Genomic DNA, 26,234 nt, shown 5'->3' on the forward strand with positions numbered 1-26,234 from the left:
CAAAATGGTAGCCATCTCTCTAGACTGAACTAAGCTATATCCCCACGCCGGCTGAGAAGAAATATTCTTCTTTCTCGGGAAGAAACGTGGTGTGGTGTCAAACATAGTGTGATGTCCATTAAGCAAACAGACCTGGTGGCGTGGGAATGGGAAATAAGGGGAAAAATTAGGTACATGGACCAGCGGGACGCTGGTGGTATCTCGAGCCGGAGCCGATATCAGCGCAAGACCTTTGGTTCCAGAAACTGCTTGCAGACACTCTACTAGACTATCAACTAAGCCAGAGCCCCACGCCGGCTGATGACGGGAAATAATCATCCTCTTCGGTTTTTTTTCCCTTTGTCAGACAGCGTGGCGATTACTAAACAGGCGTGAACTCGGTGGCGCGGGGCAAGGGGGAAAAAGAAAAGTTATGTAACAAACAGCAGGACTTAATCTCTCTATATTCTTAGTAATGGAGAACTATCAAATGCCTCATTGGCAATAGGACTGTCTTTTTCTTTTTGGGGGGAAACCCCAGCAACGGTAGTGAGTTGTGTGTTGAAACATGGAATGTAATCGAGATAAGCGTAAATGAAGTGAAACTTATCACGTACAAGGGTGGGGACTAGGGAGGTGGGAGGGGGCGGCAGATATACTGGGGGGGTTGGTGATGGAAGATGGGCACTGGTGAAGGGAAGGGTGTTTGAATATTGTATAACTGACATAATCCTGAGAACTTTGTAACCCTCCACTTGGTGATTCAATAAAAAAAAAATTAATTAAAAATTTTATTAAGGCACCATGATTTACAAAGTTATTCACAGTTGAGTTTTAGACATACTATGTTACAGCACAATCCCACCACCAGTGTTATCTTCCCTCACCAGGGTTCCCAGTTTCCCTCCCCCACCCCCATTCCCACACCCAACCCTCAGCCTGCCATTGTGACAGACCCATTTTTAAGTCTGTTTGTTGAAGTCTGGATCTCTTGTTTTCAGTGTTGTTGATTATGTAGTTTGGATATTTAGTTATAGCACTCCTTATACACCACCAATGTACTAGAGTACAATGTACCCATGTATCCTTGACTCCTGCCCCGGGTTGCTTCATGTCTGTGTCTACACCCCTGCCCTCCAATTTCTTTCCTTCTCTGTCCACAAATGGAGATATTTTAAGTCATAAAGAGGAATCTTGTTAAATAGCTTAAGATGTATTTATGACAATGGAAAACTATGGGGCTTTTAAATGAGCTAGGCTAATTCATATAAATAGCCATAGATGTCTACATAGAAACACATAAACATCCTTATGTATTTACATAGTTGTCTAAGTAAAAAAAGAGATGGTGGAACTCTACTTTTATCCATGCAAGAAAAAGCTACAGAATTCATTTTCCAGGATATATATATATATATATATATATATATATATGGCCAAAAATTGATAGATTCTCCCCTGCATCAAGGTTTTCTGAATCTCCACTGCACTAATCCTCACTGTATAAAAGCTTAAAAGAAAGCAAAATCGATTTTGTACATTTACAATGAATTTCCTGTCCTGTAAACAAGGGGACTTTTAGAGGAGAATAACAGCACCTTCTGAAATAACCAGAGACCTGGTACTCACTGGATATTTGAACGAAGTGTTGAATTTTCTGTTGTTGGCTTTCAAAATTCTCCTTTGTTCTGAAAAATGGGAGAGAAATTATGAGAAGGATGCCTCTGTATAGAATATCAGCTGGCTGCTACTCACTATATGCCCACACTTTCTCTCTGAGAATATCTGTACATAGATATAACTTAGCCTCTTTATTCAAAGATACCATAAACACAATAAAAATGGAAACCGTTAAGTGTTCCAGTTTTCTAAAAGCAACAGGACAAGTAACTTTTGAAGAGTTCACCATCTTCAGTGCTTCTAGAAATCATAAATTAGGTCTCCAAAGGCAACAGGAGAGCCTGTACCAACATTACTGCCAAATACAGCTCTCCTTCACAGGTCAATTCCAGTAGCACCTTTGGGTCCACCCTTCACCATTGTTTTTTATCCAAGACTAAATTTTATGAGGCTTAGCTTTACCATTGAGTCACAATACTAATATGGCAATGGAATTGATGTTTATAAAAGTTTGCAACTGACTGAAGACAGAGTACAGTGGGTAGGTCATTTACTTGTCTTGCATGCGGCCAACCCAGGTTCTATCCCTGGAATCCCATTAAGGTCCCCTGAGCACTGCCAGGAGGAATTCCTAAGTGCAGGGTCAGGAGTAATCCCTGAGCATTTCTGGGTGTGACTCCAAAACAAAAAAAAAAATTTAAGAAAAGTTTGCAACTCTGTATGTTTTGATATGATGACTTCATTGGGCGTTATATTTTTGTTGTGTCAGAGTCACTGCTACAAAGCTACAAGTCCCTTGAAGTCAGCGACTCTGTCTACCTCATCTTTTTTTTTGGGGGGGGGGCATATGACAACATTTTAGTGAGGGAATCAGAATGTGACAAAGTCAGTTTAAAGACAGAGAAGGGGAAATAAAAGCTTTTTCATGTGTTACTTCAGAAGAGAAAAGGAGTGTTACTGAATAAAGGAAAACTGCTTTAGGTAGTATAGCTATGTGACACAACAAAGTTGATTAATATCCCACAGTCCAATAAAACAATTTCTGTGGTTAAAACTCTTCTAGCAAAGATGATTTGCATCATAGGGGAAGAAAACTGTTGAATACCTACGGGAAAATAATTTGCTTTTGATTTCTAATACTGAACTCTTGCAGAATTATAACATTACAGATCTAATTCATCTTTTTACCCCTTCATAACATCTAGCACACTGATTTCTGTATGCAAGAGGTTCCTCAAATAATTGGTTTAATATAAATTTAGTTAAGCACATTTAAGAAAGTCTGCCATGAAAAGAACCACAAATATCTTTAAAAAATTGTTGTAGCTGCAATTATGATGAAATTGTGATGCTTACAGATATGCATGAGTAGGGAAGGAAAAAGAAAATAATAGATGGGACAGGCCTCCAAACTCTTCAGAACAAAGAAAGCTCTGTAGGTACTGTGCTAGGTAATAATTTAATAGTACTAAATGAGATGTTTTAACTTGATTATGCTTGTTCTTGTTCTGTTGTGCTCATGTGAAGTAACTAACCGAGTTTATTCTATTTGATAGAATAAATATGGGTGAAGATACAGAGAAAATGCTTTAGTGACATGCCTTTTGGTGGGACTGGAATAATAGGGCATTTTCCTTGCACGTGGCCAAACCGGGTTCAATTCCTCCATTCCTCTCAGAGAGATGGGCAAACTACCGAGAGTATCCTGCCCACACGGCAGAGCCTAGCAAGCTACCCATGGCATATTTGATATTCAAAAACAGTAACAATAAGTCTCACAATGGAGACATTACTGGTGCCTGCTCGAGCAAAATCGATGAACAACGGGATGACAGTGACAGTGACCATTATATATATATGCAAAACTATAAGTCAAGAATTTAAGTACAGCATAAATAAAATTTGAAAAATTTGTAGAGGCCCAATAAAAATAAAATTATATGTCCATTAAAAAATTTATACATAATGGGGCTGGAGCAATAGCACAGTGGGTAGGGCGTTTGCCTTGCATGTGGCCATCTTGGGTTAGATTCCCAGCATCCTATATGGTCCCCTGAGCACTGCCAGGAGTGATTCCTGAGTGCAGAGCCAGGAGTAATCCCTGTGTATCATTAGGTGTGACCCAAAAAGCAAATAAATAAATAAATTAATTAAAAGTTTATACATAAATATTTATAGTAACATTGTTCATAGTAACCAAAAATTAGAAATAAAACTGTAGTGCCTATCAATTTTTGATATATATTATGAAACATTATTCACATATAAAATGGAATGAAGTACTGATATATGCTATAATATGAACAAATCTTGAAAACTTAGTGAAAGAAGTCACAAAAAGTCATATCATTTTAAGTTCATGTCATAAATAAGAAAATGTAACTAGGAAGATGGCTCAAAGTGCTGAAAACATGCTTTGCATATGGGAACTATAAATTCAGTCCCTGCCACCATATTGTTTCCTGAGCTCTGCAGGGAGTAGCTGTTGAACACATGTATACTCTGCTCCAAAAATAGACAAATACTTATAGAAAGAAAGTAGATTAGGGGTTTCCAGGTGCTGGAAGAGGGGAAAACAGGGAGTACTAAAAACAATGTTTATTTTTCCATGCTGAAAATTTTCTAAAACTAACTCATTCGGGCTGCAGCAACAGTGCAGCAGGTAAGGCGCTTGCCTTGCATGTGTCCAACCCGGGTTCAGTCCCCGGCATCCCATAATGGTCCCCTGAGCACCACCAGGAAAGCAGAGCCTAGAGAAAGCCCTAAACATCGTTTGGTGTGGCCTGAAAGCAAACAAACAAAAATTAAATCATGGTTGTAAAATTCTGTGCATATGCTGAAAAATCACTGAATTGTATGACTGAAAAGATATTTTATTGCATGTGAATTGGATCTCAATAATTCTATTATTTTTAAAAACTGTAGAAACCAAGTACTATAAAAATTTAGGAAAGAAAGATAATGGCAGAAGGGAGGTGGCTAGAATTGTTGAAGTTTAGTGGAGGAAGGTTTTGTACTAAATCTAAAAGGTCAATGTAGGTGTATTATTATTATTATTATTATTATTATTATTTATCTATATCATTTGTTTTTGCTTTAGGACCACACTTGATGGTGCTCAGGGAATATGCCTGGTCCAGTGCTTGGTGGACCTTGTGGTGCCGGGGAATGCTCTGCATCTTGTGTGGCCTTTTAAGCCATCTCCTTGGCTCAATATAGATCTAACATAAAAGCTGGAGAAGAATGTCTAAGAAGGAAGAATTATCTAATGAAAAATGAAAGTTGACACTGAGCTGGGACAAGATGCATAATATTACAGTTGGTAAGAAGAATTTGAAGAAAGTAGGAAAACAGACTTTAAAACCAGGGCTTAACTATAATGTCAAGAATCTAAGTTTCGGGGCTGGAGAGATAGCACAGCGGGTAGGGCGTTTGCCTTGCACGCGGCCGACCCGGGTTCAAATCCCAGCATCCCATATGGTCGCCTGAGCACGGCCAGGGGTAATTCCTGAGTGCAGAGCCAGGAGTAACCCCTGTGCATCGCCAGGTGTGACCCAAAAAAGCAAAAAAAAAAAAAAAAAAAAAGAATCTAAGTTTCATCTAGTACAATACAAGAAATTAAAGATTTTTTAAAAAGTACTTTGATTCTCCAAGTTTCAAATAATAGGGTTGAAATTTTTCTCACTTTCATTTTTATGGTTTTATACCTAATTTTGAAATGAAACAAATGGATATGATACATTCTTAATAGTTTAACAATGAGATATAAGTATTTCTTGTTAAAGGCTATTTACCAAAAATATAGAAAACTAATACAACCGAAATTTGTATTCAGTCAGAAAGTTTAATCTGATAGATCACAGAAGAACAGATTACAGATACAAAGGAAATCTAAGAGACTGCATTAATAATCAAGACATGAAGTGATGAGAGTCTGAATTAAGAAAGCAGTAAGGAAGAGAGAAGAGAATAAACAAGATGCTAAAACCGTCAGTGTTCCCTCTTTGTATTGTTATGTTTTCTAACCAGAATAGCTGAAAGCCTAGAAAAGGTTAGGAGGAATTGTCAAATTTGTCACCGTCATTTTATTCACTCAGGCCAGTAGGCCACCATCTTAAATGGAGTAATATCAATTATTGCTTAAAACAGTAAAGATAATATTGTGTAGGTGGGATGAGACTAACAGGCCAGGAAAATTGGTTTCAAATATTTTTCAGAGATAAATTGACCTTAGAAATGATCCACATCTGTAAATGTTCAAGATCCTGTTAATCTTTCTGAATAAAAACATAGAGCTCTTAAAGACTGTTTTTTTACTCATTTATTGAGCATTTATCATTTGCCTGATACTGTCCCCAAATTTTCTTACAAATATTGCTCATTTAATTCTTGTAATAGACTTAAAAGTTAGCACTATTACTAATGAATTAATAGGTTTGAGGCTATATCACACCTGGTTGTTTTCAGTAGCGACTCAAGCATTGAGTTCAGGAACCATGTGGTACTGGGAACAAAACTTGGGGATCCTGTATGCAAAAAAAAAAAATGGCCACCAGTCCTTTCGGCTACTTCTCTGGTCCTACATAATTTTTTTTTTTTTTGGTTTTTGGGTCACACCTGGCGATGCACAGGGGTTACTCCTGGCTCTTCACTCAGGAATTACCCCTGGCGGTGCTCAGGGGACCATATGGGATGCTGGGATTCGAACCCGGGTCGGGCGCGTGCAAGGCAAACGCCCTACCCGCTGTGCTATCGCTCCAGCCCCTGGTCCTACATAATTTTTGTGGGGACCACAATCAGCAGAGCTTGACCCATGGCAGCGGTACTTGGAAGGTATTGTGGGGCCAGGGATCAAACTTAGTTCTCTGTACACACTAAGTATGTGCTTTACTACTTGAACCATATCCCTGGCTCTGCTAATGCCCAATTTATAGATAAAAAAGTAGTACAGAGAAAAAAAGAAATTTTCCAAGAAAAAATAGTAAGTGGTGAAGCTAGAATTTAATTCTAGATAGCACGGTTCTAGAATCCATGCCTTTAACCACTGTATCTCCCATATAATCTTTACTATACATCAATTTTTCTATAGATATAATTTGATCTCTCTCTCACTCTCTCTCTGCACTCAGTTGGTGTTCAAGGTTTTCTCCTGGCTCTGAGCTCAGAGATCACTCCTGGCAGGCTCAGGAGACCATATAGGGTGCTGGGAATTGAACCTGAGTTCTTGCAAGTCAAGATTCTTGCAAGTCAAGAATCTTGCCCTCTGTACTATTTCTCTAGCCCCTATGATCTGATGTTTTTTCTGTGATATAACTTAATTAAAGGCAGCCCCCATTAAAAAATAATCTCCTGGGAACTTTCCTCAAGATAGTCAAAGCCATCTACCACAAGCCTACGGCAAGCATTATACACAATGGAGAAAAACTAAAGTTCTTTTCCTCTAAGATCAGGCACAAGACAAGGATGCCACTCTCACCACTTCTCTTCAATATAGTACTGGAAGTACTTGCAATAGCTGTTAGACAAGAAAAAGAGATTAAGAGCATCCAGATAGGGAAGGAAGAAGTCAAACTCTCACTATTTGCAGAAGATATGATACTATATCTAGAGAAGCCTAAAGCCTCTACTAAGAAACTCTTAGAAACAATAGACTTATACAGTAAAGTTGCAGGCTACAAAATCAATACCCAAAAATCCATGGTCTTCCTATATACAAACAATGAGGCAGAGGAAAGGGACATGAAAAAAGCAATCCCATTCATAATCGTGCCCCAGAAAATCAAGTACCTCGGAATCAGCCTAACCAAGGAAGTAAAAGACCTCTACAAAGAAAACTATAAAACGCTACTCCATGAAATAAAAGAAGACATGAGGAAATGGAAACATATACCTTGCTCATGGATAGGGAAAATCAATATTGTCAAAATGGCAATACTCCCCAAAGCATTATACAGATTCAACGCGATCCCTATAAGGATACCCATGACATTCTTCAAAGAAACGGATCAAGCAATCCAAAAATTCATATGGAACAACAAACGCCCACGGATAGCTAAAACAATTCTTGGGAAAAGGATGATGGGAGGCATCACCCTTCCCAACCTCAAACTTTACTACAAAGTGGTAACAATTAAAACAGCATGGTACTGGAACAAAGACAGAGCCGAAGACCAATGGAACAGGGTGGATTATCCCTACACACAACCCCAAATATACGATCACCTAATCTTTGATAAAGGAGCAAGAGATGTGAAGTGGAGCAAGGAAAGCCTCTTTAACAAATGGTGCTGGCACAACTGGACAACCACATGCAAAAGAATGGGCATAGACCTCGACCTGACACCATGCACAAAAGTCAAATAAAAATGGATTAAGGACCTCAACATCAGACCACAAACCATAAGGTACATTGAAGACAAGGTCGGCAAAACCCTCCACGATACTGAAGATAAAGGTATCTTCAAAGATGACACGGAACTAAGCAATCTAGTAAAAACAGAGATCAACAAATGGGACTACATTAAACTAAAAAGCTTCTGCACCGCAAAAGATACAATGACCAAAATACAAAGACTATCTACAGAATGGGAAATGATATTTACACAATACCCATCAGATAAGGGGTTGATATTAAGGGTATATAAAGCACTGGTTGAACTCTACAAGAAGAAAACATCCAACCCCATCAGAAAATGGGGCGAAGAAATGAACAGAAACTTTCCCAAGGAAGAGATATGAATGGCCAAAAGGCACATGAAAAAGTGCTCTACATCACTAATCATCAGAGAGATGCAGATCAAAACAACCATGAGATACCACCTCACACCACAGAGACTTGCACACATCCAAAAGAACAAAAGCAACCGCTGTTGGAGAGGATGTGGGGAGAAAGGAATCCTTCCACACTGCTGGTGGGAATGCCGACTAGTTCAGCCCTTTTGGAAAACAATATGGACGATACTCAAAAAACTAGAGGTTGAGCTTCCATTTGACCCAGCAATACCACTGCTGGGAATATATCCCAGAGGAGCAAAAAAGTATAGTCGAAATGACATCTGCACTCATATGTTCATCGCAGCACTGTTTACAATAGCCAGAATCTGGAAAAAACCTGAGTGCCCTAGAACAGATGACTGGCTGAAGAAACTTTGGTACATCTATACAATGGAATACTATGCAGCTGTTAGAAAAAATGAGGTCATGAAGTTTGCATATAAGTGGATCAGCATGGAAAGTATCATGCTAAGTGAAATGAGTCAGAAAGAGAGAGACATAGAAAGATTGCGCTCATCTGTGGAATATAGAATAATAGAATAGGAGTCTAACACCCAAGAATAGTAGAAATAAGTACCAGGAGGCTGTCTCCATGGCTTGGAGGCTGGTCTCCCATCCTGGGCAACTCAGAGAAGGGAACACCAAGTAAAATGTGGCCGGAGGTCATACGGGGGAAGGGTGACGCTTGCCGAATTTAGACTAGAGACTGAACACAATGGCCACTCAACACTTTTATTGCAAACCACAACACCTAATCAGAGAGAGAGAACAAAAGGGAATACCCTGCCATAGTGGCAGTGTGGAGTGGGGGGAGACGGGACTGGGGAGGGTGGGAGGGATGCTGGGTTTACTGGTGGTGGAGAATGGGCACTGGTGAAGGGATGGGTTCTCGAACTTTGTATGGGGGAAACATGAGCACAAAAATGTATAAATCTGTAACTGTACCCTCACAGTGATTCACTAATAAAAAATAAAAAAATCTCCTGGACCCTAATTTATTAATTTTTAATAGGGATAACAATAAGCAGAGCCTAGCCCCTGCCAATATTTCTTGGGGAGAGGGGGAGGTCTTACGGGGAGGTCTCATGGCACCAGGTATTCTCTTAATTAAATCTTTGTATTGCCAGCATATAGCACAGTCATGATCTCTCACTTAGTGATCAATACATATTGTTGAATAATTAAGACTTATTATAATTTTCCATTTTTTCATTTTCCTTGAACTTTCTATAAAGTATTTTGTTCTCCAGATTCTCTATTTATGAAATGATGCAGAAAAATAGGTCAGTTAACTTGTTTTCCTCAGCCATCTCTTTTTAGCTGTTCTTAGAATAGGAGATGGCTCCTTGGTTCCCTCTATTGGGAGTTCCCTGTCTTCTCTCTAGAATGAGAAGCTGCATCTGAATTGGCTCCCTCCAGGAATAAAAATATCTGTACATGACAGAAAGCAAAAAAAAAAAAGTGTAGTGTGGGCAAAAAAGAGTGACTTAATTTCATTATCTGTATTTTTTCCATTCCTCAAAGGAAGCCTAAATATAGGGCTGTATTTTGGTTTGCTCCTTCAAAACTTTAAACAGGGAAAAAAAGTTTGTATTTTTCCATATTTCATTCTGAAAGATAGTTTAAGTGGATTACCCCTGTTCCGTATAGTGCTTTAATTCACCAGAAGAAAGCATGAAAGTGGTGTGGAAATTCTCCCAAATACCATAGCCAGATCCGTTTGCTGTGCCCAGAAGGCTGCAAAGGATGACCTTCTGTGGTTTAGCAAGTTTTCACATTGCTTCTTTTTTTGTGGGAGGAGGTTTGAATGACGGCTAGCCAGTCGGGAAAAGCACAGGCTTTTCCCATTGAACATTCAAAACTGGGAAAGTACAAAAGAGAGATTGTAACTACTCAAATTAGAATTTTTGGGGTGATAAAACAAAAGAGTTTATTCTAATCAGAAAAGAATATTTCTGCAAGTGTAATTCCTTTTCTGGTTAGTTGTTTGGTATCTTGGTAGTTTGATTAGCATTTTGATCAGTCCATTTATCTGGCAATTTGGTACATGTGCCCACACCAGCATGTATGTGTATATACAGGCACAAATAATGACATGTAGACTGAAATATCTTTTACTTGACTTCTCCTACCTCCACTCTTGTCCTCATATTGGTATTCAGAATAAGACATTGCAGAGTAGTATCAATTATAACTCCAAGGAATTTCTGTAAAGGAAATAAAAGGATTGAAAATGAGAATTTCTTATACTTATATCACTTCACTTAAACACGTGATTAAAAAAACTTGGAATTTAAGGGGCTGAGAGACAGTACAAGGTGGTAAGGCATTTGCCTTTCATGTGATTGACTCTACTTTGGTCCCCGGAACACACATGGGTTCCTAGCACAAGTACGACTGATCCCTCCCTACAAAACTTGGAACTTACAAGGTAACAACAAAAAAACTCAACTTGGAACTTGATCTCTGAAATCCAAAAATGTGTAATCACAAAATAAGTGAGGTGCGGCATTCTCTCCATGTTTGTTCGGTGGTCAGGCCTTTTTCCCACCCCGGATGGTCAATGGTAATGGATGAATGAAGGAGAAAATAGGGGCTAGGCTGGTTGGTGATCAGTTGCAGTTTATTCCAATCTAGATTCCCTCTGCCTCCTTCCAGTCTCACCCACTCCCAAATTCCTCTTCCTCATGTCCACTCTTACAGCCTTAGTTATAGCACAGAATCATGAGGGATTGGGATAGCAATTACACACAGGTGTGGTTATATGATCAACAGATGTAAAGTCCTTCCCTTAGGGGAAGCTTTTTCTAGGACAAATTCTTATCCAGCAAGGTGATCCACCTAAGGGTGAAATACCATCTATGGGTGCATTTCTCCTTTCCTTAGTCCAATAACCATTTAAACATTCATCTTAACACTAGTTTTAAATAATATTAGTCATTTGTATGGACACAGTAAGAGCTACATTAAGCTTATAGGGTGGCTCTCCTGGGGCTATCTCGCCGCAGATACCAGACTACAGTCTTCAGGCCAAATTAGTTCTCCCTAACCCTAGCAGGGTCCTTGTCCCTTCAACTTCTCTTTTGGTCATGACAGAATTTGTCCATAACCATGCTCTTAACTTACAATTAAGTATTATGTTGCTTTGCCTGTCCCATTTTGATGCCCTGGATCCATCCAGTCCCTTCATTGGGACCCTGCTTTTGGGGTGCTAGGAACTAAGGGCAACTGAGGCTTAAGTTGAGTAAATATGATAGAAGCCCAGGAGTAAATATTATTTGGAGTCAATTAACTCCCAAGTTACAAAAGCATAGAATTGTCTTCCTGTGTCTATACAAAAAGGACATTGTTCTAGAGTAAACTATGCAAAGGACAGAAGGGAAAGAGAAAAGTAATATTTCATTTACAAATACAAAACCCAGAGTCCTTAGAAGGATCTGACCTTACAAGTCACAGGGTCTAATTTGGAGATAAAGGTGATTAACCAATAGGGGAAGCAGAGCATAGAGAAGAGGTTAAAGATAAACACAGAGGAATGGTAGTGCCTCGGGAGCACTGTGATGGGTGGGAGAAAGGATAAACCAAAGTTATCCCACACAAAAATAGTTCATTTATAACTAAGATACATGGTACATTTTATAATTCAATACATCATTATTATAAAGTTGTATTTTTAAATATTGGGACACAAATTATACTTCCTGGCCACTATTGATCTAAAATTTGAAAACAGGCAAAAAAATTATTGGATGATCTTTTGCTGCATTTCTGGGCCTATGCCTTTGATTAGTTTTTTATGTATTATTCTTTAACTTAGTAGAACAAATATTAACTTGTAGACATAGCCAGTAAAGAATAAATATTTTATACCTAATGGAAAATATAACTTCAAAGGTTATGACTTTTGCATCTTAATTAGTTATATGTAAAACATAATTATATATAACCAATTATATATAATATATTACACAGTATAATATATAATATATTACATGTAGTTATACATAATTAATTATATATTATACATGATATATAATTCAGATATCTTAAAATTATTTTTTAATTTATAAATATTTAGTCTTAAACTTTTATTTGAACTGGCCTGAGAATATTACTTATTCCTATCATATTGAATTAGATAAAAGCTTTAACACTTGTGTTAGTTTCATATTTATCTACATTATGTTTTCTGTTTACTACCCAGAAAAATTAATAATATGCGACCTGGGGTAATTCCTTTCCTTCTCTTCTTTCTCTCCATTCTTCAACTAATTCAGTGGAGGCCAAAAAAGTATTTCAGACAATTAATTTCTTTCATAGCTCTTAAATCATTAAGTATGAATGAATTAATACAAGAAAACTTTAGTGATATTTTCAATTTAGTTATCCCAAACAAGATTATACAGGAAACATCAATAATATTGAGGGAAGCAGAAAGCTGAAATAAATGAGTATTCCAAGAAGGAAATATTCAACTTCCAGGAAACAACAATTAACCTAAATAGTTGTGATCCAAATGAATTCTCACTTTGAAATGAGAATGCATCTTCCAATTCTGCTCTTAGTGAGTCCCAAGGGGCCTTATTTAGGAAATAATTCACATTTCAGTAATCTAGTCAGTAATCTAGGATTGCATCAAATAACTTTGTAAGTCAAGAGAGCTAATAGTAACTGAATACAAAACAATAGAAAATGAAGTGACAAATTGGCAGGTGACTGCTTTCTATAATGCTAATCAAATATCACTGTATCACTGTCATCCCGTTGCTCATCAATTTGCTTGAACGGGCACCAATAACATCTCCATTCATCCCTGTCGAGTTCAGGATCAGGGGAATGAGGCCCATTATTGTTACTGTTTTGGGCATATCAAATACTCCACGAGTAGCTTGCCAGGCTCTGTCATGCAAGATTCTGCATCGTTCTCTTCCAGGAGCTTTGTTTTATAGTTTCTGAATCTTGGCCATTGAACCACAAACTGCCCCTGGCGCCCTGTAATCTCATAATCAACGGCTAATCAAATAAAGAAAATTAAATATTGTACAGACTACACAAACTTCACTATGCTTATGGGATATAAGCTTTGTATCCGAAGTCTGTTCTTCCTTGTCAACAGATCTATGCTTACCTAACCAATGTTAGCAGTTCTGACATCACTGTTCTCTAGGCACCCAGTCCTACTCTCAGGTGACTACATCACAGTCTCCTTGGGGTTCCTACTGCTGCAGAGTCAAGAGAGCAAAGGACAGGGTGTACTGACATTCTGAGATTTCCCTAACACCCTGAGCCACCAAAGCTTTGAATACTCTGAAATTCCCAGGAGCAGTAGAGTGTGGAATGTAAAAACAGTTTTAAGGTCTTTAACAGCTAGACAGAGGCTGAGAAATGACTGTTCCAGTTGGAACTATTAGTGTTCACCCAATCTGTACTCATTGCATAGCAGTCAACTGGAAAGTACATTTAGGCTGTTAGATTCAGAGGACCAGAGGAAGAATGTGAGACAAGGGAGAAAGAGATGGGATACGAACGGGAAAAAGTAAGCTGTGAAGGAAAAAAATGACCAGGAGCCAAAGAAATGTGTTTTTTCAGAGTTTGCTACTAATTAATGATGTGTGACTTTGGGTAACTTATTAACAACTTCAAGCCTCAAATAATTCCTAAAATTAGGCTTAAGAAAAATTATCTTAAGAAAATAAGCAGATAAAATATGACAAAAGATTCACTAAGCAACATATTTGTCTGAGAGAAGTCTTGTAATTATGCATCATAAACTATCTCCCTTAGGGCCAAGAAGAAGAGCTGTGAATTAAAGAAGTATGAAACGTCTGTTACAGTGCTTGATGAAAAGTGTTCAATTAGTAAAAGGCAATATTTTGAATTTTATATTCATGCTCAAACTAGTAAAAACTTTAAAATCTAGTAATATTGTATTAAAAAGGAAACAGTAATAGTGTATTAAAAAGGAACAGTCACATATTGTTAGTGATATTAAAAAGTAAACAACCACTTTGGAAAAAAATTGCTCTTAATCTAGTAAAGTTGATAGTACATTTAACTATAACTAGCTGTGACTCAGCAAGGGTACATTTTTAGGTGTATCCTAGGGAAACTTTCATACTATGTCTACAATAAGGCTGAAAAACTGTCATGACAACAAAACCAGAAACCAAAAAACATGGCCAGTATTGGTAGAATAGAGTATCATTTGTGGCATGGTCACACAATAAAAAGCTATATAAGTAGTGAAAATGAATAAAAGTCAGCAATATACATTAACATTGTTAAATCTCAGAGATACAACATTTGCAATGTGTGTAAAAAGCACATTGCAAAAGGATATATACTGTATCATTTCATTTATGTAAGGTAAAGATCGTGTAAAAACAAATCATTAGGAATACATATTTTTTAAGATTGCCTAAGGAGAAAAATAAGGGAATAAAAATATAAAATTCAGGGTATGGATTAGGAAGTGGGAGGCAAAAGAAGAACATAGGATAGAGAAACACATATGAAAACTTCAAGTTGTACTTGGTCTCATGTTTTATATTTTGTTTTTTTTTTTAATTTTTACAACTTCTATCAGTTATATTTTTCCAATTTATAGTATTAAAAAGAGCTATAAAATATAAGAAATGCCAACTTTAGTAATTACTCTTCCTACCTCAATTAGGAGAGAACTTTTTCAATGACTTATTGCAGGAGTGGGTCCTATTTGAGTTACTAAATATTTAAAAACATTTTATTGTGCTGGCTCAAGCTCCGCCGAGATTCGACCTGGGTGGCCATGCCTTTGCACAGCCACTTTGCTGCTGAACGACCAGGACCCAGAGCCAGCTATATTACTTGGGGTCCCAGAGAGTGCTTGCAGCACATGGCTGCATGCCATGCCAGACATGCTCCAGACTGTGAACTAAGCTTTTGCTCCATGCTGCTCCAGGAAGGGAAATTATTCAGTTTCCAACTTAAATCTCCCTGGACTTAATTACTAAAATACAGAAATCCTAAACCGTGCGGCCGTGGTTTCACTACTTTATATCTCTTCATTCTCATCAGTGGAAAACTAATTATCAAATGTTTCCTTGTCAATAGGGCCGTATTCTTGGGGGATAAACTCCAACAAGAATAGTGAGTTCTGTGTTGAAACTCCAACAACAATAGTGAGTTTTGTGTTGAAATATGGAATGTAATCAAGGTAAAGAGAAAAGGAAGTGAAATTTACCAGTTAAGTGGGGGGGTGGGGGTTTGGGGGGTGGGGGGGAGGTATACTGGGTTTTTTTTTTTTGGTGGTGGAATATGGGCACTGGTGAAAGGACGGGTGTTTGAGCATTGTATAACTGAGACATAAGCCTGAGAACTTTGTAACTTTCCACATGGTGATTCAATAAAATAAATTTTTTAAAAAAAGAAAATTTGAAAAAATTAAAAAAACATTTTGTTGAAGTAGTTTAAAGCATAAGAGTATAATTTTCATCTGCTGTACTCTTCATTTTCTATAGTCTTATGCTGACCTCTTTAAAATAACAATGAACTAAGATATTAACTTTATAATAACATTTACTGAGATACAGAGATTATTCCTCTTTTACCAATTCTGTTCACTGTCTTTTTGCTGTTGTTCTAGGACTTAATCCAGAATTTCACAAGGGGCCAGAGAGGTAGTACAACGGGTAAAGTGCTTGTCTTGCATGCATTCTATCTTGGGCACCATATATGGTCCCCCAAGTCTTGCCAGGAGTGACCCGTGAGGGCAGAGCTAGGAGTTAGCACTGAATACCTCTAGGTGACACAACAAAACAAAACCAAAACGGAATTCTACAACATAGTATTGAGTTGCTATGTCTTAAGTTGCCTCCCATTTGTGAATTTCTTGTTCCTTTCTTTCTTGCTTTTCATGACCTTTCATCTTAGAAGGATGCTAGCCATTTGTTCTACATACTCCATACAACTTCTCAGTGAATTCATGCTGGTAATGTGCACCTAGATAACTTGGTTAGTGTGATGTCTACCAGGTTTCTTCACTGTAACCTTACTCTTTCCCCTTTATTAATTACTAAATATTTGGTCAATATATTTTTAAATATATCTGTATGCGAGCACCAAAGGGAAGCCAAAGAGTAGCATTGACCTCTATAAGATATGAACTAAACCATTCTTATGTTTTTGTTATAAGACAGCAATAAACAATTCTTATGTCTTTTATTTAGACATTAGAGCACAAAGGGAATAATGTATCCCAATTTGAATGAAGAGTGTTCAATCATCAATATTGGATCGAATTGCAATAATACATAAACAAAGACAGACAGAAACTTAGATTGGAGTGAAGGTACTGATCTACTTACTGATTTAGCAGCCTCAAGTCTTCTAAACAGTATCACTCTGCACACAAACTTGAAGTTGACCAAACCACAGCTGTGATTCTGCGCTGCCAGAATCCCATATTCTCCTACCTTAATTAAACACAGGAGACTGATGAATTTAAAAGAACAAAGTTTTGGAGGAAGTTTTTAAGTTTATCTCAGTCAGAACACTACATGAAATATAACAAAAACAATGAAATCTAACTGGCACACTTGCAATACCAGCTTAGTCAATGGCTCTTAGTACTAGAGTATCATCTACTGCAAGCACACAATTTATAATGGCAGAGTACAGATGCTAGTTGGTGGCTGCTGTAATAATCCAGGTAAGTAATGATACTAGCGATAACAGCGTGAACCAGGGTGGGAGTGATAGAAGTGGTGAGAAGTGGTGAAAATTTTAATATATTCCAAAGGTAAAGTCAAAAGCACTTGCTAATTTATTAAAGGCAGAGTAAGAGAAATGGAATGATCTAGTGCTGCTAATTATTTTTGGCTTGAGCAACTTTAAAAATGGAATGCCTATTTACTAAGAAGGGAGATTTTGAGAGGGTGAAAATTAGAAGTTGGGTTTGATGCTAAGTTTAAGCTTCTTTTAAAATATCTAAGTATAGTAAGAGAAATGGCATAATTCCCAACAAAAGCTAGAATTACTAGGGAACCAATAAAGATATTTTTCCTCCCTACCTTATTCTTTTCTATTACTATGGCCACCCCATTTGTTCACTAGTCTTCTCTTGTTTTTGTGACAATTAATTTTCTCCTACTACCTCTTTGACAGTTTTACAATGGGGTGTAGTGGAATTAGATTGAAACAAATTCAAACCTTATAGTCAAAATACATCTTGGGTTACCGAATTAAGCATTCTGAACTTTAGTCTCCTTATCTGTTGCAAATAGAAAACCTCTCTACCTTCATCTCTACATGAGATAAAACATACACAATGGAATACTATTCACTATAAGATGAGACCATGCAATTTGCTATTATGTGGGTGGGTATCATGCTGAATGAAATCAGTCATAAGAAAAGTGACAAATAGAGAAAAAACAATCTCATGTGTGGGATATAAGAAACATATAAGGGAAAAAATAATGGCTAAGAAAACAAAATCTGAGTTTTCCTGTAGAACTGAGTTTATCAAGGAGGGAGTGTGAGGAGGACATCTAGGACATTGGTGAAGGGTGTGGGTGCTGTGTTGGTTAGTTAAACTTTATGGTTAAACTGTTATTAGCTACAGTATTAAAAGTCATGGCACTTCAAAAATGGGAAAAAATAAAACAAGTTAAAAAAAGATAAAATATCATTTTCTATACTGCCTACACATAACAGATGCTCTTTCCTTCAAACATTATTATCTCTGCTTTATGTGTACTTTCCCTGAGCTCTCACTGGATCTGATCCCTGACTCTTCAAACTATGTCCTAATCTCAAACTCATACTGTTAGACATTTCCTATTAAGGGTTACTAGGCTCTCAAGTTTAACATGTTCCATGTTTCAAAATTTTCTTCTCCCTTCTTAGTAAACAGTAATCCCATTTTTCTAATTGCTTGAGCCAAAAATAATTAGCATTACAAGATTATTCCATTTCTCTCACTCTGTCTTCAACAAATTAGCAAGTACTCTTGGCTTTACCTTTGGGATATAACCAAAATTTCGCCATGCCCTTTCCAAAACAAGAACATCTTCCTCTCCCTTACTACTCTGTAATTTTCTCATAAAACCTGAATAATCTTTAGTTCTTCCTCAGATCACATATGACCCTTTATCTGAAGATCTCTTGAAGTTATTATCTCATTTCTATTCTCACTAATACCTCATATTTTTCCTGGATTAAATATCTTATTATTTTTATTTCATCTTTTGGCATTTGGGTCACACCTGGAAGTGTTTGGGAGTACTCCTAGCTCAGTGCTCTGGGGTTGTGCGTGGTGGTGCTCAGAGCACCATCCAGTTCAGGAGATCAAACACAGGGTCTCACACATGCAAGATTCTACCACTGAGTCAGACTCCCAGTCCTTCCCAACTATCATATAACTTTTTTGTTATTATTCTCCTACAATAAATTCTTTTATTGTATTATTATTTAAAAAATTTTGTCTAAATTGATAATAAGAGGCCATGTATGATTAATTTCTGTATCTTCTAAAGACATAGAAAAGTTAATTACTGAAAATAAAATAATTTTTTAAGAAATGCCAATAAGGGGCTGGAGCGATAACACAGCGGGTAGGGTGTTTGCCTTGCACGAGGCTGACCCAAGTTCGATTCCCAGCATCCCATATGGTCCCCTTAGCAACGCCAGGAGTAATTCCTGAGTGTGGAGCCAGGAGTAACCCCTGAGCATTACCGGGAGTGACCCAAAAAGAAAAAAATGAAAGAAACACCAATAAATGCAACTTGAAAAAAATAATGAAAACCAGGAGCGGACAAGGTGATTAAGAGTAGCAGTCCAAGGAAAAACTTTTAAAAAAATACATGTTACAGGCTGTCTCCTTCTGATAACTTTAACCAGAAAATTACTACACAATACAAACACTTATCTGATGATGTGGAAAATCAGCTCTCTCTTTGCAGCTCTCTGTGGATTTATCAATCCACAAAAATTCCCTGAGCTGCCCTACTTCATTAGATACAAATGTGGTAACTTTAAAGTGGGTCAGCATCTGTGACTAACATAATCCAAAATCCTGAACTATGAGATTTTCTGGGCCTGAATTACCACCTTTCTGATGGCTGTCTATTCTCCACAATACTATTTCACAGAACACTTCTAATGCTACCAGGTCAGCAAGCTATAAGAGTTTAAGCAGTTCTAATATGAGCTCCCTGTCCCAGTATACTCACTGTCTCTGACTTTTACTTTGAGACCAAAACTGGTAACATCGTTGGATCACAATGGCAAAGGTTTTCAAGGTTTTTCTCAGATCTCATGGAAGAGTTTCTTGGGTCTAAGGAGAATCACCAATTAAACTAATTCCAAGTAAAAAGTATTATTTCCAGAATAACTTTCATTCCACCTGTAATGTCATGACCAGATGCTATCCTGGATCGTGGTGGTCTCTCTGGATTACTCTGATTCTGGAAATTATAAAATTTCACAACTGAAAAGGCATTAGGAGACATTTATTCCATCCTTCCACCCAAGTCAGTAATTATCTTTGATTGGCAACAACCCTGGTCATACTTAAATATTTCAAGTAAAGAAGAAATTGCTTTCTGAAAATGACTGAGGAGAAACAGAGAGAGATAGAGAGGGAGGGAGGGAGAGGGAGTAAGAGAGAGAGACAGAGAGAGAGACAGAGAGAGAGAGGTGCTTCCCATAGAGGAAGGTTGGGGTGGGGTGGGGTGGGGTTTGGTGGGGGAACTGGTAGGAAAGGTGGCAGGAGGGACATTGGTGGTGGGAAATGTACATTGGTGAAGGGATGGATGGGTACTGGAACATTGTATGACTGAAACTCAATCATGAACAACCTTGTAACTGTGTATCTCACAGTGATTCAATTAAAATTTTTTTTAAAACTTTTTTAAAAAGAAAAAAAGGTTTTTACATTTTCTTATATAGCTTTATCAATTCCCTTACTATTTTAATTTTTTCTTATTGTGATAGCAGCACCTCCCTAAGTTCTATCTTTCATCTCTTCCCAGCTGGCACACAAAGGTGAGTAAGCAGGCAGTGCTTGAATGTGCTTCTCCTACCTATCATCACCTTCCATTGGGAGAGCACTAAACTAGGTGCTGTGCATCCTGAAACCTAAAAATCTGACTGACCCACCCAACAAATACATAAGCCACAGCCAGTAAAATGAGTCATAAGCATTTTACTTGTTTATAAACACAAATCTAGGACATTGTATCTTCTCCTTGCCCTAATTTCTACGTACTCTCATTACACTCCAAATCTTATCCAACCTTAGCTAATTTTAGGGATTTCAGTTTTCCAACATAATTCTCAGATATTTCCAATAATCTTACTGACATTCACTCCACATGTTTTAATTCCTGTCCATCAAATTCTAATCATATGGTAGGTCAGCTGTTCAGACAAATGCTGTTTGAAGCAAAAGTTGTGGTTCTGTTCATTGCTGTACTGACAATCAAGCAGATTATTCATTCTTATAGGCTTCTCAGCAACTCTAACAAAAGCCTGGTGCTCCCTGAATTACTGAAGTAAATACTAAATCTTCTCTACTGACAATCAAGCAGATTACTCATTCTTACAGGCCTTTTCAGCAACTCTAACAAAAGCCTGACACTCCCTGAATTACTGAAGTAAATACTTACAGGTTTTTTCTGAGTCATGCTTAATGGTCAGTACTTGTGATTAATCTTTAGAAACGGATTCATACTTAAGAGGGAGGGTTCAAAATATGTTTTTTAAAAAGAAAAAGTCTGAATAGTTATTTGTGGATAACATGAATATAAATGTAACAGAATATAAATATACCCATCCTTGAAATGCCTTGAAAGGAAGTTAATAAGATATAACTTACTATATTTAACCTTTTTTGGCAATAAACCCCAAAATAATCTAAGAGATGACATACAAATGTGTTTATAAGACAGAAGAATAGCCGAAGTAAATCTCACCATGAGACTTCAGGGTTCCTCTCTAGAAAAACATGAAATTAAAACAGGACTACTCTAAGAGATTAATATTCTTTTTTAAAAAATTATTTTTATTTATTTTTTATTTTATTGAATAACCGTGAGATAGTTACAAGCTTTCATGTTTGGGTTACAGTCTCACAATGGTCAAACACCCATCCCTCCACCAGTGCACATTCCCCACTACCAATATCCCGGGTATACCCCCCTTTCCCACCCTCCCCCTGCCTCTATGGCAAACAATATTCCCCATACTCTCTCTCTACTTTGAGGCATTATGGCTTGCAACACAGACACTGAGAGGTCATGTTTGGTCCATTATCTACTTTCGGCATGCATCTCCCATTCCAACTGGTTCCTCCAGCCATCATTTTCTTAGTGATCCCTTCTCTATTCCATCTGCCTTCTCCCCTCCACTCATGAAGCAGTCTTTCAGCTATGGGGCAATCCTCCTGGCCCTTGTATCTATTGTCCTTGGGTGTCAGCCTCATGTGATGTTATTCTCTACTCCACAAATGAGTGCAGTTCTTCTATGTCTGTCCCTCTCTTTCTGACTCATTTCACTTAGCATGATACTCTTCATGTCTATCGATTTATAAGCAAATTTCATGACTTATCTCTCCTAATAGCTGTATAGTGTTCCATTGTGTAGATGTACCAAAGTTTCTTTAACCAGTCATCTGTTTTAGGGCATTCGGGTTGTTTCCAGATTTTGGCTATTGTGAACAGTGCTGCAATGAACATTTAGGTACAGATGTCATTTCTACTTTGTTTTTTTTTTGCATCCTCGGGATATATTCCCAGAAGTGGTATTGCGAAGTCATACCATACATATGTTCACTCATACGTGAAGCTTGGCGTGAGCGTGTGGAAAACGGCCTGGAGCGTGGCGGCGGTTGGGTTGTGGAGGTCGGCTGCCAGGGCTGGGTCCCTTGAGCAGGGAGGACTCTCACCTGCCCCCCTTTGGGGTGCTCCAAATGAAAAAAGCTTGGCATGGAATCGAGTGGCATAGATATGGGGCCCTCATTTTGGGCCCCTTCTGGGAGAAGCAGCTGTGAGTTCTAGACGGTGGCCATGAGGAGATTATCTGGTGTCAGTCATTATTTTTTAATAATTTATTTTATTTTAATAATTATTTTAAAATAATTTTAATTGAATCACTATGAGATACAAAGCTTTCATGATTGGGTTTCAGTCATGCGATGTTTCAATACCCATTCCTCTACCAGTTTACATTTCCCACAACCAATATCCCCCACATCCCTCCTGTCACCCTCCAACCTGCCTCTATGCTCTCTCCCTCCCTCTCTCTCTCCCCTCCTTCCCTCCTTTATGTACATTATGGTTTGCAATACAGGTGTTAAAAGGTCATCATGTTTATTTGGGGCATTCAGTATTTTTATTGGGAAGATACAGCTGGTGTAGCTTTTTAAAATCCAGTAGCAACTTTGTGTTGTGGCCATGACTGCTTTGGCTTCTGAAGGTACAGGGAGGTGGGGGAAGGTAACCCATCCTGACCCGAGAAAGTCTGGAGATTTCAGTCACAAAACCTGCATGTCCAAACTTTTAGCAGACTAATATCTCAGTGAGGTCTGTCCCAAGTCAGTGGAGTCTGGCCGGGGACATGGTGGCAATCTGGAATGTGGGAGCAAGGAGTTTCTGGGGGCTCTGCTTGGGAGGGTACCAGGCAAACCTACTCTCTTCCAATCGACCCTGGTCTGTTCAGCCTTGCTTGGGCCCAAGATTAACTGTACCTTTTGATCTCTTTCAAAAGTTATTTTTGGGTCTCTGGAATAAGGTTGATAAATGGGATTGTGTAGCTGAGCTGGAGATGGTTTGTGGACATGGCTCCCACATACCTAACTCTTGGCAGTTTAATTTCTGGAAAGCTTAGTTCCTATTTTGTTGGAGTCCAGTTAGAGGCATAGTGGCAATTTTGGGGTGTCAGGAAGGCTGAAGGCATCAGCAACCTCTTCCCCCCCTGTCCAGGCTGACCCGTAGGTGGCATTGCGCCCTCTGGGCCCCAGTGGCAATGGCAGTCACAGCCCTGGCAGAGACGAGGACCAAGGCTAGGGCTGCTACCATTCTCGGCTCAGGTGTTCTGGGTGGGCTGTAGCCTCTAATCCAGCAGAACCTGACCTGGAGCATATATCTTCATCCTTAGTCTCAGACAGTTGGTACTCAGGGAGGTTTTCCTACATAATATGCTGCAGACTGCACTGGCACACGGGCTGGTTTGAGGAAGAAATGGTGGTAGGGATTACCTGCCAGCAGTGAATTGCCGGTGTTGGGTTCCCACCATGGGAGGGAATAATAATCACGAATCACAAATCACGAAATCCCGTTGATCGTCGAGTTGCTCGAGTGGTCTCAGTAACGTTCACATTCGTCCTATCCCTGAGATTTTAGAAGCCTCTCTCTTCTCGGCCTTCCCAACGATGCCGTATTGGAGGCTCTTTCAGGGTCAGGGGAATGAGATTCAGCTGGTTACTGGCTTTGGCATATGGATACACCATGGGAAGCTTGCGAGGCTGTCCCATGTGGGCAGGAAGCTCTGCGTAGTTTGCTAGTTTCTCCCAGAGGGAAAAGTAGGTTATAAGATAGCTTCTGGGAGCTTGCTTTTAAGTCTCTGGACGTTGGCTGTTGATGGGATTACACACACCTGGGTTCTTCTGCCGGTACCTTCATGCGTGAGGCTTGTCCGAACATATGAAGAGGGGCCTTGAGCATGGCTGTGGCTAGGTTCTGGTGGTCTTTGGCCACCGGGATCTCTGCTCGGGGCGGGGAGGGAAGCTGGAGCCCATCCCCTCCGAGGGGCCCCAGGGAAAACAGCCAGGCGTGCAGGCAAGGGGATAATAATAAGCAAATATTATCTGTTACTGAACTTTTGGTATTATAGGAGATACTTTTGGTATCACAGGAGATATGAACTTACCTGAAATGAAAGATTTTATGTATTTAATCTCAGAGAAACACCACCTAAGAAAAAAACAAAAATTCTTAGTTCATGCCCTTCTCTCATTATAGAAATTTACTGTGTGCCTTACAATGTGCTTTTACAGATATCATATTAACTTTTACTAAAACTTAGACCTATAAATAGGTTATGATTTGTTTTTACAAATGAAAAAACTGAGGCTTAAGAATGCTTAGTGACCGCCGAGATGTGATCCCGGGGGCCGCACACACGTGCGGCCTCTCCGTAGCTGCATGAGTCTGAATCCAGACCCAGCAAAACCTCTTTCGACATGGGCAACTCCTCGCAGAATGTCTCCAGCCTGAGAACTAAGTCTTGGCCCCGTGCCCGCCCAGGAGGGGAAAGGTATTTCTCTCTCTCGCCTCTTTCTCTCCGGGGATGAAGGGCACGGTGTCCGCCGTATTAAGATGACCACAGATGGGATTTTCAAGCCTGCAATGATCCAGTATCTAGAAGAAATCTCCCTGGACTTAGTGTTAAAGTACAGAAATTCAAAACCGCGCGGCCGCTACTGCCTGAAGACCTTATTTGTCTTCACAGTAGGTCTGAATCTAGTGGGGTACTCCTAACAACAATAGTGAGGTTTGTGTTGAAATATTGAATGTAACCAAAGTAAACAGAATGTGAAATGAAACTTATCAGTTACAAGGTAGGGGGTTGGGGGGCAGGATGGGAGGTGTACTGTGTGGTTTTTTTTTTGGTGGTGGTATATGGGCACTGGTGAAGGGATGGTTGTTTCAGCATTGTATAACTGAGACCTAAGCCTGAAAGCATTGTAATCTTCCACACGGTGATTTAATAAAATAAAATTTTTATTTAAAAAAAAAAGAATGCTTAGTGGCAGTTACTCGTGTTTCTGTACTCAGGGATCACTTCTGACAAGTGCTCAAAGGACCATATAAGGTTTAATCCAGACGGACCAGGTTCTGGTAATAACTGTTATTGAACCATTAAAAAAAGAACGCTTAGTGGTAGGACTGGAGTGATAGCAGTACGTAGGACGTTTGCCTTGCACGTGGCCAACCCAGATTCGATTCCCAGCATCCCATATGGATCCCTGAGTACCACCCGGAATAATTCCTGAGTGCAAAGCCAGGAGTAACCCCTGTGCATCGCCAGGTGTGACCCAAAAAGAAAAAAAAAGCTTAGTGGCTTTTTCAAAATCATATAAACAGAAAATGGTAGAGTAAGAATTTGAATTTTGGTTTACTTGACTGCTCTTGACCATACATAATTATATATGATCTCTTAGACTATGTTGGCTAGATGAAGACAATTTGTGAAGTTAATTTCCAGGGCAGTAATTAGAATTGATTATGAGTATCATGGTACAGAAAAAGTAGAATTTAAAGTCTTGAGATCCATATGACCCTCGCTATCACCTGAACTCAGGGGGGGAAAAATCCATACTTCTATATCCTTGTGTTTCAGTATAATTTATTTAATTTTTACCTAGTAACTTTTTTGCCCTTTTCTTTTTGCTTTTTGGGTCACACCCAGCGATGCTCAGGGGCTACTCCTGGCTCTACCCTCAGGAACTACTCCTGGCAGTTCTTGGGGGACCATATGGGATGCTGAGGATTGAACCCGGGTTGGCCGCGTGCAAGGCAAACACCCTACCTGCTGTACTATCGCTCCGGCCCCCACCTAGAACCTTTTAGAGTAACTTTCTGCCAAAGTCCATGAGCCAAATGGTTCAAAAGCATGGAAAATAAAGATGACTAGTCTCCCATCCTTGGATGTATCAGATCAGAATATCTGGGTGGCAAGTAACCAAAGAGTTTATCTACTAAATTTTAGAATATCCATTGCTTTACACTCACAAAAACTTAACAAAAAATCCAATGAGCTTACCCACAAGTGTGGCAAGGAGATGAATGGTATTTCCCCAAGAAGATTTATGAATGGCC

The 26,234-nt window shown here is 38.8% G+C and overlaps 1 long non-coding RNA gene across 1 annotated transcript; it reads right to left on the reverse strand.

Annotated features, from left to right (window-relative positions):
- Window positions 1-1,621: 1,621 nt before the first annotated feature.
- LOC129401402 (uncharacterized) lies at window positions 1,622-16,825 on the reverse strand. The gene is made up of 3 exons (XR_008628323.1): window positions 16,719-16,825; window positions 10,506-10,580; window positions 1,622-1,667 (listed from the first exon to the last, which is right to left on the reverse strand). It is a non-coding gene; the product is annotated as an uncharacterized LOC129401402 (long non-coding RNA).
- Window positions 16,826-26,234: the final 9,409 nt, after the last annotated feature.

The sequence above is a fragment of the Sorex araneus genome, chromosome 1 (assembly GCF_027595985.1).
Source record: "Sorex araneus isolate mSorAra2 chromosome 1, mSorAra2.pri, whole genome shotgun sequence".
NCBI classification, from domain to species: domain Eukaryota; kingdom Metazoa; phylum Chordata; class Mammalia; order Eulipotyphla; family Soricidae; genus Sorex; species Sorex araneus.